The sequence below is a fragment of the Semicossyphus pulcher genome, unplaced genomic scaffold (assembly GCF_022749685.1).
Source record: "Semicossyphus pulcher isolate SPU_LCO1_2020_fin unplaced genomic scaffold, fSemPul1.0.p SCAF_22, whole genome shotgun sequence".
Classification (NCBI taxonomy): domain Eukaryota; kingdom Metazoa; phylum Chordata; class Actinopteri; order Labriformes; family Labridae; genus Semicossyphus; species Semicossyphus pulcher.
This window is the reverse complement of record NW_027211696.1, coordinates 22,101,427-22,117,457: the sequence shown is the minus strand read 5'-3', so window position 1 is coordinate 22,117,457 and position 16,031 is coordinate 22,101,427. Positions and strand designations below refer to the sequence as shown.

At 41.3% G+C, this 16,031-nt stretch overlaps 1 protein-coding gene across 2 annotated transcripts in view; it reads right to left on the bottom strand.

Moving 5' to 3' along the window:
• Window positions 1–15,814, bottom strand: part of apc (APC regulator of WNT signaling pathway) — a 28,310-nt gene extending 12,496 nt beyond the window's left edge. Inside the window, exon 1 of one of the 2 annotated variants that reach the window (XM_069673904.1) lies at window positions 15,596–15,814. The gene's annotated coding sequence lies outside the window, so the exon portion shown is untranslated. Of the gene's footprint in view, window positions 1–9,959; window positions 9,993–15,595 lie in introns of those variants that run through there. The other variant, XM_069673905.1, reaches the window with a different exon arrangement.
• Window positions 15,815–16,031: the final 217 nt, after the last annotated feature.

Here is a 16,031-nt window from a genome sequence, read left to right as displayed (position 1 = left end):
ACACTGTGATACTGTAACACTGTGATACTGTAATACTGTGGTAGTATAGCAGTGTAATACTGTGATACTGCAATACTGTGATACTGTAATACTGTGGTAGTATAGCAGTGTAATACTGTGGTACTGTAATACTGTGATACTGTAATACTGTGGTAGTATAGCAGTGTAATACTGTGATACTGCAATACTGTGGTGCTGTAATACCGTGGTACTGTAATACTGTGGTAGTATATCAGTGTAATACTGTGATACTGTTTAACTGTAATACTGTGATACTGTATTACTGTAATACTGTAATACTGTGAAACTGTGATACTATATTAGTGTAATACTGTAATACTGTACAGGGTGGACTACAAGTAGGACTACTGGAAGGGAGGACTACTGAGGCTGTTGAGGGAAAACCAGTGAGAGCAGATGGACGTCAGTCAGGACTGAACTTTAAACACATAAATGTTAATCTGTAATAATCCTCCTCTGATGGATTCAAACATTTAATATAAACATGGGACACTGAAGAGCTTTACCTGATATACAGAGTAACTGTATTACATTACAAGTACTGCATCAGGTACTGCCGTGTATCTGTACTAGGGCCCAACCGATTTATCGGTCAACCGATTTTATCAGCCAACATTAGCACTTTGCAGATGTATTGGTATCGGCGTACATGTCCTCCGATATGCTCCGATAAAGTAAATTACATTTTTTGCAGTGATGTGGGGTGTAAGTCCTCCTGACAAGCAGAGGGTGCAGTTTTAATTTTGACAATAAAAGAGCCAGGCTCTCAGTGATTTTAATAAAATATAGCTGAAGTCAAGAAATGAAACAGCCACCTCACTCATGGTTACAACTATAAACCAGCACAAAAATGACAATTACCAACATATGCAGGCATGATGGGAAATGATGACGTCCCTTATCGCTGCCAGGGTGCGCGTCACAGCTGAGCAGAGCAGCACACACAGCGAAGGGAAGCATTAGGAAGCATTATCTTTCCCATACAGAGCGAAACATTGTGAACAACAAACTCATGTTAAAATCACAGTAATCAGCCAAAGCTTGCTTTCAGAGCACCGCTGTTTCTACCCTCTGCGCATCTAAACTGCACAGACGAGATCCCGTGTGTACAGCCGGTCCTCAGTTTTAAGTTCGATATTAACGAAGGTACAGGAGCTTTAAGCTTTATTGTCTGCTAGTTTCACAGCGGTTACGCTCTAAACAACAAGCTTACACGTCTACACCTCCGCATAATCCCGCAGGAAGATACAGGGTTTTGTTTTAATAAGCCATCGTCGCACTGCTGCCAGGTGTGTGCGTCTGTCTACTCCGCCCTCAGCACACCTGCAGCTCCTTACAGCAGTGAGTTTACGGATTAAAGAAACTGGACCAGATCAGCCAGATATTAAAATCAACCAACACCTGAGTGAAAAAGGTAAAACCACCACCAGAGGTCTGTTTTTTTTTGGTTTGGAATTAATAATTACACTTTTTCACAAAGCACTGGTATCTTATAGTTTGTGTCAAATCTTAGTGGGATGGTTGTTAAAAACTGAGTATGGCACAGCACAGCCCCACCTAGAATATTTTTCACCAGCCGCCACTGAGACAGCCATGTCACTGTGATGCTACGTGTTGATTGAGTCCTGACCTGCGGACTGTTGGCTGAGCGCCAGACCTCTGCCTCGCGATAGACAAAATAGACAAAATGCCCCAAACAGAGCAGAAGAATAAGAAACACAGACGAGGGCAGATCCTCTGCAGATACAGACACCATCTCACACTTCTCCTGGATTATGATGTTGATTAAGAGGGAATATTTAATGTGGAAAATCCTGCTCATTAAGCCTTTATTACTATTACTAACAGCATCAGTCTGTCAGATGAGCTGGTCTGTGTTTAGTGACTTTTATCTTCAGCAGCACTGTGTGAAGGTGGGAAAAACAAGAACATCATTTTTCTTCCTCCTTTTGTGTGTTTGTGTGTTAAACTCACTTCTGTTTCATTTGATATTTTATTTTAGTGCTATTAAAGTTGCTACAGAAACACTTTTTATTTGAATTTTGTATGTCCTGCAAATGTAACAATAACTTTTCAGATTTGGAATTTTAATATTTTAATTTCAGATACATTTTGAACATATGCGAATATATCAGCCGATATATCGATATCGGAATTTTTTTTACTCCCTAATATCGGAATCCGCATCGGCCCCAAAAATCCCATATCAGTCGGGCTCTAATCTGTACATCAGCTACTGCAGTCTCACTGTCCATCAGGTACTGCATCAGGTACTGCAGCATATCTGTGCATCAGCTAATGCAGCGTAACAATCCATCAGCTCCGGCAGTGTATCTCTACATCAGCTACTGCAGTGTAACTGTACAGCAGGTAGTGCAGTTTAACTGTCCAGCATCTACTACAGTGCATCTCTACATCAGCTACTACAGTGTATCTCTACATCAGCTCCAGCAGTGTATCTCTACATCGGCTACTTCAGTGTAACAGTACATCAGCTACTGCAGTGTATCTCTACATCTGCTACTTCAGTGTAACAGTACATCAGCTACTGCATTGTAACTGTACATCAGCTACTGCAGTGCATCTCTACATCGGCTACTGCAGTGCATCTCTACATCAGCTAATGCAGTGTAACTCTACATCAGCTAATGCAGTGTAACAGTACATCAGCTACTGCAGTGCATCTCTACATCGGCTACTGCAGTGCATCTCTACATCGGCTACTGCAGTGTAACAGTACATCAGCTACTGCAGAGTATCTCTTCATCGGCTACTGCAGTGTATCTCTACATCGGCTACTGCAGTGTAACAGTACATCAGCTACTGCAGTGTATCTCTACATCAGCTACTGCAGTGGAACAGTACATCAGATACTGCAGTGTATCTCTACATCTGCTACTGCAGTGTAACAGTACATCAGCTACTGCATTGTAACTGTACATCAGTCACTGCAGTGTAACAGTACATCAGCTACTGCAGTGCATCTCTACATCGGCTACTGCAGTGTATCTCTACATCGGCTACTGCAGTGCATCTCTACATCGGCTACTGCAGTGTATCTCTACATCGGCTACTGCAGTGCATCTCTTCATCGGCTACTGCAGTGTATCTCTACATCAGCTACTGCAGTGTAACAGTACATCAGCTACTGCAGTGTATCTCTACATCTGCTACTGCAGTGTAACAGTACATCAGCTACTGCATTGTAACTGTACATCAGTCACTGCAGTGTAACAGTACATCAGCTACTGCAGTGCATCTCTACATCGGCTACTGCAGTGTATCTCTACATCGGCTACTGCAGTGCATCTCTACATCGGCTACTGCAGTGTAACAGTACATCAGCTACTGCAGTGCATCTCTACATCGGCTACTGCAGTGTAACAGTCCATCAGCTACTGCAGTGTATCTCTACATCAGCTACTGCAGTGGAACAGTACATCAGCTACTGCAGTGTATCTCTACATCAGCTCCAGCAGTGTATCTCTACATCAGCTACTACAGTGTATCTCTACATCAGCTACTACAGTGTATCTCTACATCGGCTACTGCAGTGTAACAGTACATCAGCTAATGCAGTGTATCTGTACATCGGCTACTCCAGTGTAACAGTACATCAGCTACTGCAGTGTAACTGTACATCAGTCACTGCAGTGTAACAGTACATCAGCTACTGCAGTGCATCTCTACATCGGCTACTGCAGTGTATCTCTACATCGGCTACTGCAGTGCATCTCTACATCGGCTACTGCAGTGTATCTCTACATCGGCTACTGCAGTGCATCTCTTCATCGGCTACTGCAGTGTATCTCTACATCAGCTACTGCAGTGTAACAGTACATCAGCTACTGCAGTGTATCTCTACATCTGCTACTGCAGTGTAACAGTACATCAGCTACTGCATTGTAACTGTACATCAGTCACTGCAGTGTAACAGTACATCAGCTACTGCAGTGCATCTCTACATCGGCTACTGCAGTGTATCTCTACATCGGCTACTGCAGTGCATCTCTACATCGGCTACTGCAGTGTAACAGTACATCAGCTACTGCAGTGCATCTCTACATCGGCTACTGCAGTGTAACAGTCCATCAGCTACTGCAGTGTATCTCTACATCAGCTACTGCAGTGGAACAGTACATCAGCTACTGCAGTGTATCTCTACATCAGCTCCAGCAGTGTATCTCTACATCAGCTACTACAGTGTATCTCTACATCAGCTACTACAGTGTATCTCTACATCGGCTACTGCAGTGTAACAGTACATCAGCTAATGCAGTGTATCTGTACATCGGCTACTCCAGTGTAACAGTACATCAGCTACTGCAGTGTATCTCTACATCTGCTACTGCAGTGTAACAGTACATCAGCTACTGCAGTGTATCTCTTCATCAGCTACTGCAGTGTATCTCTACATCGGCTACTGCAGTGTAACAGTACATCAGCTACTGCAGTGTAACAGTACATCAGCTACTGCAGTGTATCTCTACATCTGCTACTGCAGTGTAACAGTACATCAGCTACTGCAGTGTATCTCTTCATCAGCTACTGCAGTGTATCTCTACATCGGCTACTGCAGTGTAACAGTACATCAGCTACTGCAGTGTAACAGTACATCAGCTACTGCAGTGTATCTCTACATCTGCTACTGCAGTGTAACAGTACATCAGCTACTGCATTGTAACTGTACATCAGTCACTGCAGTGTAACAGTACATCAGCTACTGCAGTGCATCTCTACATCAGCTACTGCAGTGTAACAGTACATCAGCTACTACAGTGCATCTCTACATCAGCTACTACAGTGTATCTCTACATCAGCTACTACAGTGTATCTCTACATCGGCTACTTCAGTGTAACAGTACATCAGCTACTGCAGTGTATCTCTACATCAGCTACTGCAGTGTAACAGTACATCAGCTACTACAGTGTATCTCTACATCAGCTACTACAGTGCATCTCTACATCAGCTACTGCAGTGTAACAGTACATCAGCTACTACAGTGTATCTCTACATCAGCTACTGCAGTGCATCTCTACATCAGCTACTTCAGTGTATCTCTACATCAGCTACTGCAGTGTATGTCTACATCAGCTACTGCAGTGTATGTCTACATCAGCTACTGCAGTGTAACTATACATCAGCTACTGCAGTGCATCTCTACATCAGCTACTGCAGTGCATCTCTACATCAGCTACTGCAGTGTAACAGTACATCAGCTACTGCAGTGCATCTCTACATCAGCTACTACAGTGTATCTCTACATCAGCTACTGCAGTGTATCTCTACATCAGCTACTGCAGTGCATCTCTACATCAGCTACTACAGTGTAACTATACAGCAGGTAGTGCAGTGTATCTACATCGGCTACTACAGTGTAACTATACATCAGCTACTGCAGTGTATCTCTACATCAGCTACAGCAGTGTATCTACATCGGCTACTACAGTGTAACTGTACAGCAGGTAGTGCAGTGTAACTCTACATCAGCTACTGGAGTGTATCTGGATTGTTGATGTGACATGTCATTTTCAGTCACAAAACATAAAAATGATTATAATTAGTATTTTCGTGCCTTAAAATGCTGTACATTGTTTAACATTCCAGTGTTTCACATTGACCTGTTGTCATAAAAATGCTGTTATTAGATTTTTGTACATTTATGTCACAAATATCTTATGGTGTGACTGGTGAGACCAGTATGGTTCAATAATTTACACCTTTAATGAATCAAAAATAAGAGCATGAAAGTTCTGTTAAAACCCTCTGGCATAATTTAACAAGTGTCTATTTTAAGTACTGGCAATCATTTTTTTCATCCATTTATGTCCAAAAGAAAAGGAACTTAGACATTTTGTCACCAAAAACTATGTCCTACGGTGTGACACCATATTCAGATCTTTAATCAGGCAATTCCATGGACATCTTCATTCAATTCGAGGACCCCGTTAAGGTTCTTATTACTAAAGTCCCTGTGAAGCCAATGACGTGTACATGGACAGTTTTTGTCTCAGAATTGTTCAAATATTTTACTTTTCTGAAACACTATAAAAAGGTGTTAAGTTTTGTTGTCCCTCGGTGTGACGGCCCTAAATTATATTTTTTATCAAAATAAAATTTTTTAAACTACATAATAAGTTATGCAAATCTGACTGGCTAACTGCTAATGGCAGGTTAGCTAAGGATAGCAAGCTCCTCAGCTGACACAAAAGACTGAAATGTCCTTTGGCATGACAGAAAACATCCTTATGGTATGACATCTTTACTGTGACAGCATAGGACAAAAATGTTGCACAAAAGCACAAGGCCTCTTGAAAAAGCATTTTAAATTCTAAAATAAGATTTTTTAACTCATTTTATAAAATAAGTTACCTTTTTCTTTTTAAATATTCACATGAATTAAAACAAATTTCAGCATTTTTTGACAAATATTTAGATCTGTTGAGGCTTCTGTTCATGTCTTTGTAGGAGCCATTTTGAGCGTGTGTGTTATGGTTGTAAATACTTTGATGAATATATTGTTATAATGATTTACTTTGACCACTAGGGTGTGTATTTGAGTTGGGTAATTGGTCACATGACCAGGTCATGTGTTTATAGGTCACAGGTGAATAGAAGTTAGTTGGTATAGGTGGAGGGAACATACAGTTCTTAGCGTAACACACAGACATAACCGCAGGATAACAGCATCATTGGAACAAGAAACACTCATCATCAACTGGTAATCACCATTCATCTGTTCTGTCATTGCAATAAACGGGAACATCACCCAAATGCAATTTAATTCTGGACATTTATCATTTGGATACGCGTCCAGACCTGTTTTCATACACCTATGCAAGTGACTAGCTGGAGGTTGGAACATTAGTTTAGATAGTCACTACAGTCTTTTTTTTCAAAATGGTTGATATTGTTTTTGAGAATATTGAACTTTTTAAATGGTTTGATACCAAAATATTTGAATAAAACACCCCTCACTTCTATTTAATTCAATAGCTGCAGTTTCTGTCCCTTGGTGTGACATAATGTATGTATAATGCATTGGTAGGAACTATAATGATCACTCATCTTAATTAGGTATAATAAGTGCAATTTTGAAAGGATCAAAGTAAAGTTTGACAAGCACTTATTGAAAAAGTCTGACTACTCCAACAATACATTGGGAAAAATAGTTTTTTCTTCAAAATGAATTTTTTACAAATTAAACATGTTTTAGAGGGCATTTGTCAACAACCCATTTGTCCAGCAGCTACTGCGGTGTATCTCTACATTGGGTGCTGCACTGTAACTGTACATCGGGTACTGCAGTGTATCTCTACACCTGGTACTGTAGTGTGCTCAACATCAGTTACTGCAGTGTAACTGTACAGCGGGTAGTACAATGCAACTGTCCAGCAGCTACTGCAGTGTATCTATACATCGGCTACTGCAGTGTAACTGTACATCAGTTACTGCAGTGTAAAGCCGCTTTCCCCATAAAAACACTCACACATGGCTTTTTTGCTTAATGGGAAAGGTTCTAATCAGCATTCAGACCCGGGTCAATAAACTCTGCAGTGGACCCGGGTAATTATCAACTCGGCTCCGATCGACATCGATGGGAACACAAAATCCGTGTCGACACGCTAATCTCCTACCCCTTTCTGGTGTGATGCTATGCTCCGTCAGTAACTTCTGCAACTCCTTGTCATCTCAGCTACAAATTCCGCTTGTCTCCGTCCGACCAGCGCTTGAACATCTTTCCAAATTTGTTGGCGCCAAGTTTGATAAATAGACTGAACGAGTAATAGATACAATAAAGACCTAACTGTAACATCTTCACTGTTTACTAACCCTGTTTTGGAATGGAGGAGAGGAAGCGGGGCTTATCTCCATGGTTACCATGTTGATAGGCCTACGCTACACCACGTGACGCGAATTCACAGAGGAAGTTAATTAATTTTTCAACTCGACCAAATTCGCGTCGCGATCATTCGCATCGCGTCATTCGCATCGCGTCATTCGCTCCGCCTAATGTGAATTTGCGTCTACTCGCGTCATTGCATTGACTTTGAATGAAATCTCGCCAGGGAATCGCGTCTATTCGCTTTCGGTGTGAATGCTCAGTTACTGTACATCAGCTACTGCAGTGTATCTCTCCATCAGCTACTGCATTGTAACTGTACATCAGCTACTGCAGTGTAACTGTACATCAGCTACTGCAGTGTATCTCTCCATCAGCTACTGCATTGTAACTGTACATCAGCTACTGCAGTGTAACTGTACATCAGCTACTGCAGTGTATCTCTCCATCAGCTACTGCATTGTAACTGTCCATCAGCTACCGCAGTGTAACTGTACATCAGCTACCGCAGTGTATCTCTCCATCAGCTACTGCAGTGTATCTCTCCATCAGCTACTGCAGTGTATCTCTCCATCAGCTACTGCAGTGTAACTGTACATCAGCTACTGCAGTGTAACTGTACATCAGCTACTGCAGTGTATCCATCAGCTACTGCATTGTAACTGTACATCAGCTACTGCAGTGTATCTCTCCATCAGCTACTGCATTGTAACTGTACATCAGCTACTGCAGTGTATCTCTCCATCAGCTACTGCAGTGTAACTGTACATCAGCTACTGCAGTGTATCTCTCCATCAGCTACTGCAGTGTATCTCTCCATCAGCTACTGCATTGTAACTGTACATCAGTCACTGCAGTGTTACTGTACATCAGTCACTGCAGTGTTACTGTACATCAGCTACTGCAGTGTAACTGTCCATCAGGTGCTACATCAGTTACTGCAGTGTAACTGTACTTGTGATGTCATTAAACAGATTTGTTCAATGTCTTTTGTTTGTACACTGTGTGTGTGTCTGTTTCTGTGTGTGTGTATCTGTTTCAGTGTGTGTATCATGTGATGTTTCCTTTCAGTTACAACACTGATGTCACTGTCTGCCTGTCACATGATTCATCAGCTGACTGCATCTTTAAACACAGCAAACACACGTTATAGTACTGCAGAAGTACTACAGTACTGCAGCAGTGTGTGAGCAGCACGCCGCAGATGAAGTGTCCTCCAATCACAGGTACTGATCAGAGATCACAGGTATTGATTAGAGCTAACGGGTACCAATTCAATCTATCAACTCTCTGACTGTGAGTATCAACGGATTCTATAATCAATGATTATGATCGTTTCTGTTTCACACTGTGAGGACAAAATGATCAGATGATTATTCAATAATGACCACAATCACCTGATTAATCAATAATGAAACAATAGCTGCCCGAGTTTCATTTTAGAAAGAAAAACATGGTGTGAAGTACTTTTACTGCATTAATCGTAGTACTCCAGTAAGTCGATGAATATTCTGATAATACCCTTTGATGCAATACTACACGGTACTACAGTAGTACTACATGTCAGCTACACGTCGTCACATCTTGCCGTTTAATAGATTCTGTGTCATCAAAGATTTATCTATCACATGACCAATAATCATGATAATAACTTTATAATAACAGTAATGATAATGACGATGACGATGATGATGATATTCATCGATCTGTCTGACAATAAAACGACAGGCTCCTCTGCTGTTCTTTGATTTCTTATGTCCTCCCTCTGTCTCCTCCCTACATCACCCGTCGGCCATTTTCTCTCCCTCCTCTCTCCATCACACCCCTCCCCCCTCTTTCTCTCCCTCCATCACAGGAAACACTAAATATAAAGTCAAACCACCACTGAAGAAGAAAACACAGAGAACAACAGACAATAAAATACGAAAAAGACGACCTACCCCCTCATCCTCCTTCCTCCCATCATCCTCCATCACCCCCCCACCCCCACCCCATTTAAATAATCTACCACAAAATAAAAGAAAAGAGAGAAAAGAGCAAAGAATAGAGAGGAAGAATAGATTTAGGATAAAGAAAGAGAAAATGGCAGCTCACCCCATCGCTGTAGCCTCCATCACCCTCCCTCTCTCTCTCTCTGTCTGACAGAAGGCAGTCAGCTGGGCGAGCGAACAGCCAATCGGCAGCCAGAGACACAGAGAGGGAGAGAGAGAGGGAGAGAGAGAGAGAGAGAGAGAGAGAGAGAGAGAGAGAGAGAGAGAGAGAGGGGAGTGGGGGAAGAGATGCCTTATCCTCCCCCTCCTGCTCCCAGCATGCTTTGCAGGGGCTGCTGCAGGCAGACTGACCGGGTTACTGAGAGATAAACACACATACACACACTGCAGGCTGATTAACAATGGACTCTTCTTCATGTGATCATGTGACTGCAGATCCTCAGCTAAATATTGTTTGCATTATTAATAAATGAGATATTTCATTTATATCCCCTCACGCAGCTACTGCTAGCATCAAAAACTAGCATCACAATGTGAAAACTAACATTAGAATGCAAAAAACTAACATCATTATTTAAACCTAGTATCGTAATATAAAAACTAGCATGACAACGAAAAACACTAGCATCATAATGTAAAAACTAGCATCCCAGTGTAAAACCTAGCAACATGATGTAATAAACTAGCATCATAATTTAAACCTAGTGTCATAATGTAAAAACTAGCATCATAATTTAAACCTAGTGTCATAATGTGAAAACTAGCATCATAATTTAAACCTAGCATCATAATTTAAACCTAGTACCATAATGTGAAAACTATCATCATAATTTAAACCTAGTGTCATAATGTGAAAACTAGCATCATAATTTAAACCTAGTGTCATAATGTAAAAACTAGCATCATAATTTAAACCTAGTGTCATAATGTGAAAACTAGCATCACAATGCAAAAACTAGCTTCAAAACATAAAAAACTAGCACCACAATTTAAAAATTAGCATCACAATGTGAAAACTAGCATCAAAATGCAAAAACTAGCATCAAAATAACAAACTAGCACCACAATGTAAAAACTAGCATCAAAAGGTAAAAATAACTAGCATCATAAAGTGAAAACTAGCATCACAATAGAAAAACTAGCATCAAAACATGAAAAACTAGAATCACAATGCAAATATTAGCGTCACACTGCGAAAACTAGCGTCACAATTTGAAAACTAGCATCACAATGCAAAATCTAGCATCAAAACATAAAAAAACAGCACCACAATGTAAAAACTAGCATCAAAAGGTAAAGAACTAACATCATAAAGTGAAAACTAACATCACAATGCAAAAGCTAGCATCAAAACATAAAAAACTAGCATCAAAACATAAAAAAATAGCATCACAATATAAAAACTAGCATCACAATGCAAAAACTAGCATCAAAGTGAAAACTAGCATCATTGTGCAAAAACTAGCATCATAATGCAAAAATTAGCAACACAATGCAAAAACTAGCATCACAATATGAAAACTAGCAACACAATGCAAAAACTAGCATCACAATATGAAAACTAGCATCACAATATGAAAACTAGCATCACAATGCAAAAACTAGCATCAAAATGTGAAAAATTGCATCACAATGAAAAAAAACTAGCATCAAAAGGTAAAAAAACTAGCATCATAAAGTGAAAACTAGCATCACAATACAAAAAACTAGCATGAAAACATGAAAAACTAGAATCACAATGCAAATATTAGCGTCACACTGCAAAAATTAGCATCACAATTTGAAAACTAGCATCACAATGCAAAAATTAGTATCACAATGTGACAACTAGTATCACAATGCGAAAACTAGCATGACAATGCGAAAACACTAGCATCGCAATGCAAAAACTAGCATCACAATGTGAAAACTAGCATGAAAAAGTAAAAAACTAGCATCACAATGTGAAAACTAGCATCACAATGCAAAAACTAGCATGAAAAAGTAAACAACTAGCATCGCAATGCAAAAAACTAGCATTATAAAGTGAAAACTAGCATCACAATTCAAAAACTGGCATCACATTGTAAAAACTAGCATCACAACTCTCTCTATTCAGTGTGACTGTCTCTCACCCTCTCTCTGTAAATATAACACTCACATTCTCACTGACCTGTCAGCCAGTCAGACGTCAAGACTTTCTCACACACACATATAGAGGGCAGGGTGCGTGTGTGCATCGAGGCGTAACAGAGGCGAAGCGGTGTCTGTGTAAACAGCGGAGCCAGCAGGGCGGAACAGTGCTTTGTGTGTATTTGAAGCACACGCTGTTTGTTTACACAGTGCACACGTTTCACCTCTGCATCGCCAGACTGGGGCGGCTTTACACCGGCGTTGCTTGGTCCAATGTAAATGACAAAGGCTGCATGACGGGGCTTCGTTATGGCGCCAAGGCGGAACCACAGTGTACATTTCTTCATCCTGATCAACTGAGGGTCGGAAACTAACCTGCTGTGGTTCCACGTGCACCTTTACCTTCATTCTACTGCCGCTACGCATGCCATCCTTTTTACAGTCTTTCTAGGTTCAGATCTGGGTTACCGTTTTCCGGTAATTGCCGTTTTTTTAACGGTAAAATCTGTTGAAGTCTGACATATTAAAAATCCACTGGTCATCATGTCCGGTGAAATTAATATATTTTCAACCAAAAAATATCACTGATTCATTATAACCCCGTCCTTCAGTGCTTCAGAATATGCTAAACCAGCCATCAGAACCATTATTGGTCATTTTGGCAAAATATTACCACCAAGGACGCATCAGCCACAGCCCCTCTCATCGATGCCACAAGCGCACGAGATGCCAGCGCTCCGTGGCTATGGAGGCTGGCATTTATCCACGGCCTGCGAAGTCCTCATCAGGGATTTCAGTGGAATACATGCTATCCAGATTCACTTAAGTTCATTAATATTAGTATGTAAAACGAACTGCACTCCCTCAGGGAGGGAGAGAGAGAAAGAGAGTGTAGGCATTTGGACAGCACGGACTCAGAGCAGAAAGTGGCCATTTGAGCCAGGAGACATGTTGTTCTGCTGTAGCCTATAAATTTGTGATCGCTGTCTCATGCACTACTTCCCCGAAGGTTGAAAGTGCAACATTATGTGTATGATATATACATTTTTGGACAAAATATTTGTAGGGACAATTAACTAATTTATCAATTCTACGCCCTTGACATAGCCTGCCTATCAATTGTTTTTAAGCTAAATAAATGCAGATGATATTTTGATCCTAGATTAATCTGTCAATTATTTCTATGATTAATCGATTATTAATCGGATAAAAAAAAAGCAACATTTTAGTATTACCATTATACTCAAAACACAAGTATATCTTGTTTTTTTTGTACAATGCAATATTAATATATCAATTAAGTAATTAATATCTTGTTGATTTACATTATAATTTCACATGAAAAAGGAAAGTTCAGACGAGGCCATGACAATAAAGGACATTGGGGATGAAGCCGTGAGCTGAGTGTAACAGGGAAATGTAACTAACCAATCAGACCAGTCCGTCTCTGACTAATGGCAGGAAATATTCCAAAACTCCATAATATGTTACACTCCAGTGTCTCTCTGACCGAACATCAGCTAATTAGCGATAGCTTAGTGTCCGCTCTGACGGACAAACACATGATTACAAGTTCATTTAAAGTCGAGCTGAAACGGCGTTTCAAGAGTATCTAGCTTCCATATCGTGACGTATTTCCGAGTGAAACAGGACGTGCAGGCGGGACATATCATTAGAGGGATTTGATTTGATCGTTGAGAAGTGGGCGTAGACAGACGTTCTCCACAGCGCAGTAGCTAGCTAACTGACCGAGCGTTCTTGGTGCTCTGCGGCTAAATGTGGCAGATTGATTGGTTGAAATTGTTTGGTGCTAACTTACGTAAGCACGCGTGAAATTTAGTTTTACCAGAAGAAAAAATGATCGGATTTTGATATAAGAATACGAAGAAATGGATTTTCTGTATTTTTTTGGCCTAAATTGTCAAATGGATGCACAATGTTACTGGGGATGTGATCTAAAAGGATTAAAATGACATTTTTCATTTCACCTCGACTTTAAACACAACGTGATGGACAGAAATACTCTCCGTCAATTGTCTCAGAGGAGACCGGAGACGTTTTAACTTCCTGTATTCATCACATGAGCTACACAAGCCGCAGCATTGGCTGGCTCCCCCCAGTGACGTTTTCACAGCGCATGCCGTGCATCATAGCAAAGACCCAACAAATCGATGATGAAATTCATTGCCAACTATTCTAATCATCGATTTTAATCGATTTAATTGATTAGTTGTTGCAGCCCTAGTAATTTCACCCTTTTGTCCGGAACATTGAAAGCTTCGGAACGGAAACCCTGGTTCAGATTTACTTTTCTTCTCACTATCTTGAGATCAGGAGAAGTGCCTCACTGCTGCTTCTCCTGATCTTTTTTCAGCAAACACCTGACAGCATTCAGGTCCTCCTGTTTACTCCGTGCCGCCACAGCAACCAGTAAATGTGACGCATGCCGTTTGAGTCAAGGGAAACAAACGGTGCTTCACTGCTAATATCAGCACATCACTCCACCGCTCATATCCCTCCACTGGCTCCCAGCTGCCGCTCGCATCAAATTCATAACCCTGTTGCTCGTTTTTCAAAACAGCAACCAACACGGCTCCTGCCAACCTGAACGCCCTCATCCAGGTCTACACTCCCTCCCGCCCACTACGCTCTGCCAATGAAAGGCGCCTGGTACTCCCATCACAACAGGCCCTAAGTCTCTAACTAGACTCTTCTCCTCTGTCCTCTGGTGGTGGAATGAGTTACCAAACTCTACTCGGCCCGCAGAGTCCCTTTCACCTTTAAGAAGAAGCTAAAGACCCAGCTCTTTATGAACACCTCTGACCTTAATGATATTGATGATGGTGACATTGAGGATGAGGCTGATGTTCATGATGACGACGACGACGACGGCTATATTGACAATGTTGATGTTGTTGATGATGATGAAGCGTCTATACACCCTGTGCTCTGCCCGTCAGCTCCAGTGTCAGATCACACTTGAAGCTGTTTGTTGGCTCTTACTGACTTTGTGGTCTCCCGTCTTGATTGTTGCTTGTGTTGTATTAACTCTCAGATTTACGTCGCTTTGGACAAAAGCATCTACTATATGAAACTGTAACATTGGACCTTTTATTTTCATTATCATTATGTTTCAATTAACTTATTGAACCGGGGATTTTAAGTAGGCGAGCTAAAGGTCTGTGGTATTTAAAAACTAAATAAAAAAGCGGTGATGACGGTCACTCGGTCCATGCCCAGTTAAAAGAATCAGCACTGTCAGCAGGAACAGCAGTACTGCAGTAGAACACAGTGACAGTATTTGTAGTACTGCAGTAGAACACAGTAACAGTATTAGTAGTACTGCAGTAGAACACAGTAACAGTGGTACTGCTCTTGTGTACAGTAGCAGCTGCTCTTTTAGCTAGCTGAACATTTACATCACAGTCCGGCTAGCACAGAACCGCTTCTTTACCGTCATTTCCCCACAACAAACCCGGAAATATCCACAGTCTGTCGGTCAATCAGACACTCTGTTGTTCTCTCGGTTTCCTTTAAACCCGGTAACCGTCAGCAGTGTGTCCAAATTCCAACATGCCACCATAACAAACTCTTAGCATGTAGCTAAGCTAACACGGCCGTTCTTACCTTCCCAGTTTGAAACGACCAAAGTTCCGCTTCAGAAGGTGGCGGGTTCACGGAACATCACCGGGGCGGGCGGCCGGGAGGACACAGCCGGTAAACGGACAGTCAGAGGCGCCGGAGGCCGCTCATGTCTCCGGTCGGACCGGTTAAAGTTTAACAAAGTCCGCGAGAAGTTTCAACTCGGCCTTTTTGTTGTGGAGAAACACTGCTGCGGTCCGCCATCTTGTGTGTGCGTCTGTGTGTGTAGTGCGTGCGTGTGTTTGTGCGTGTATGGGGGGGGGGGGGGGGGGTTTACCACGCTGTAAAAACAGTTTTGACACGTATTGAGTGAACGTCCTGCATATAGATGTAGCCTACATAGATAGATAATGTAGATATAATATATAGAGATAATATAACCCTAACACTACAAGAAGGAATATATACATCTAGGAATTCA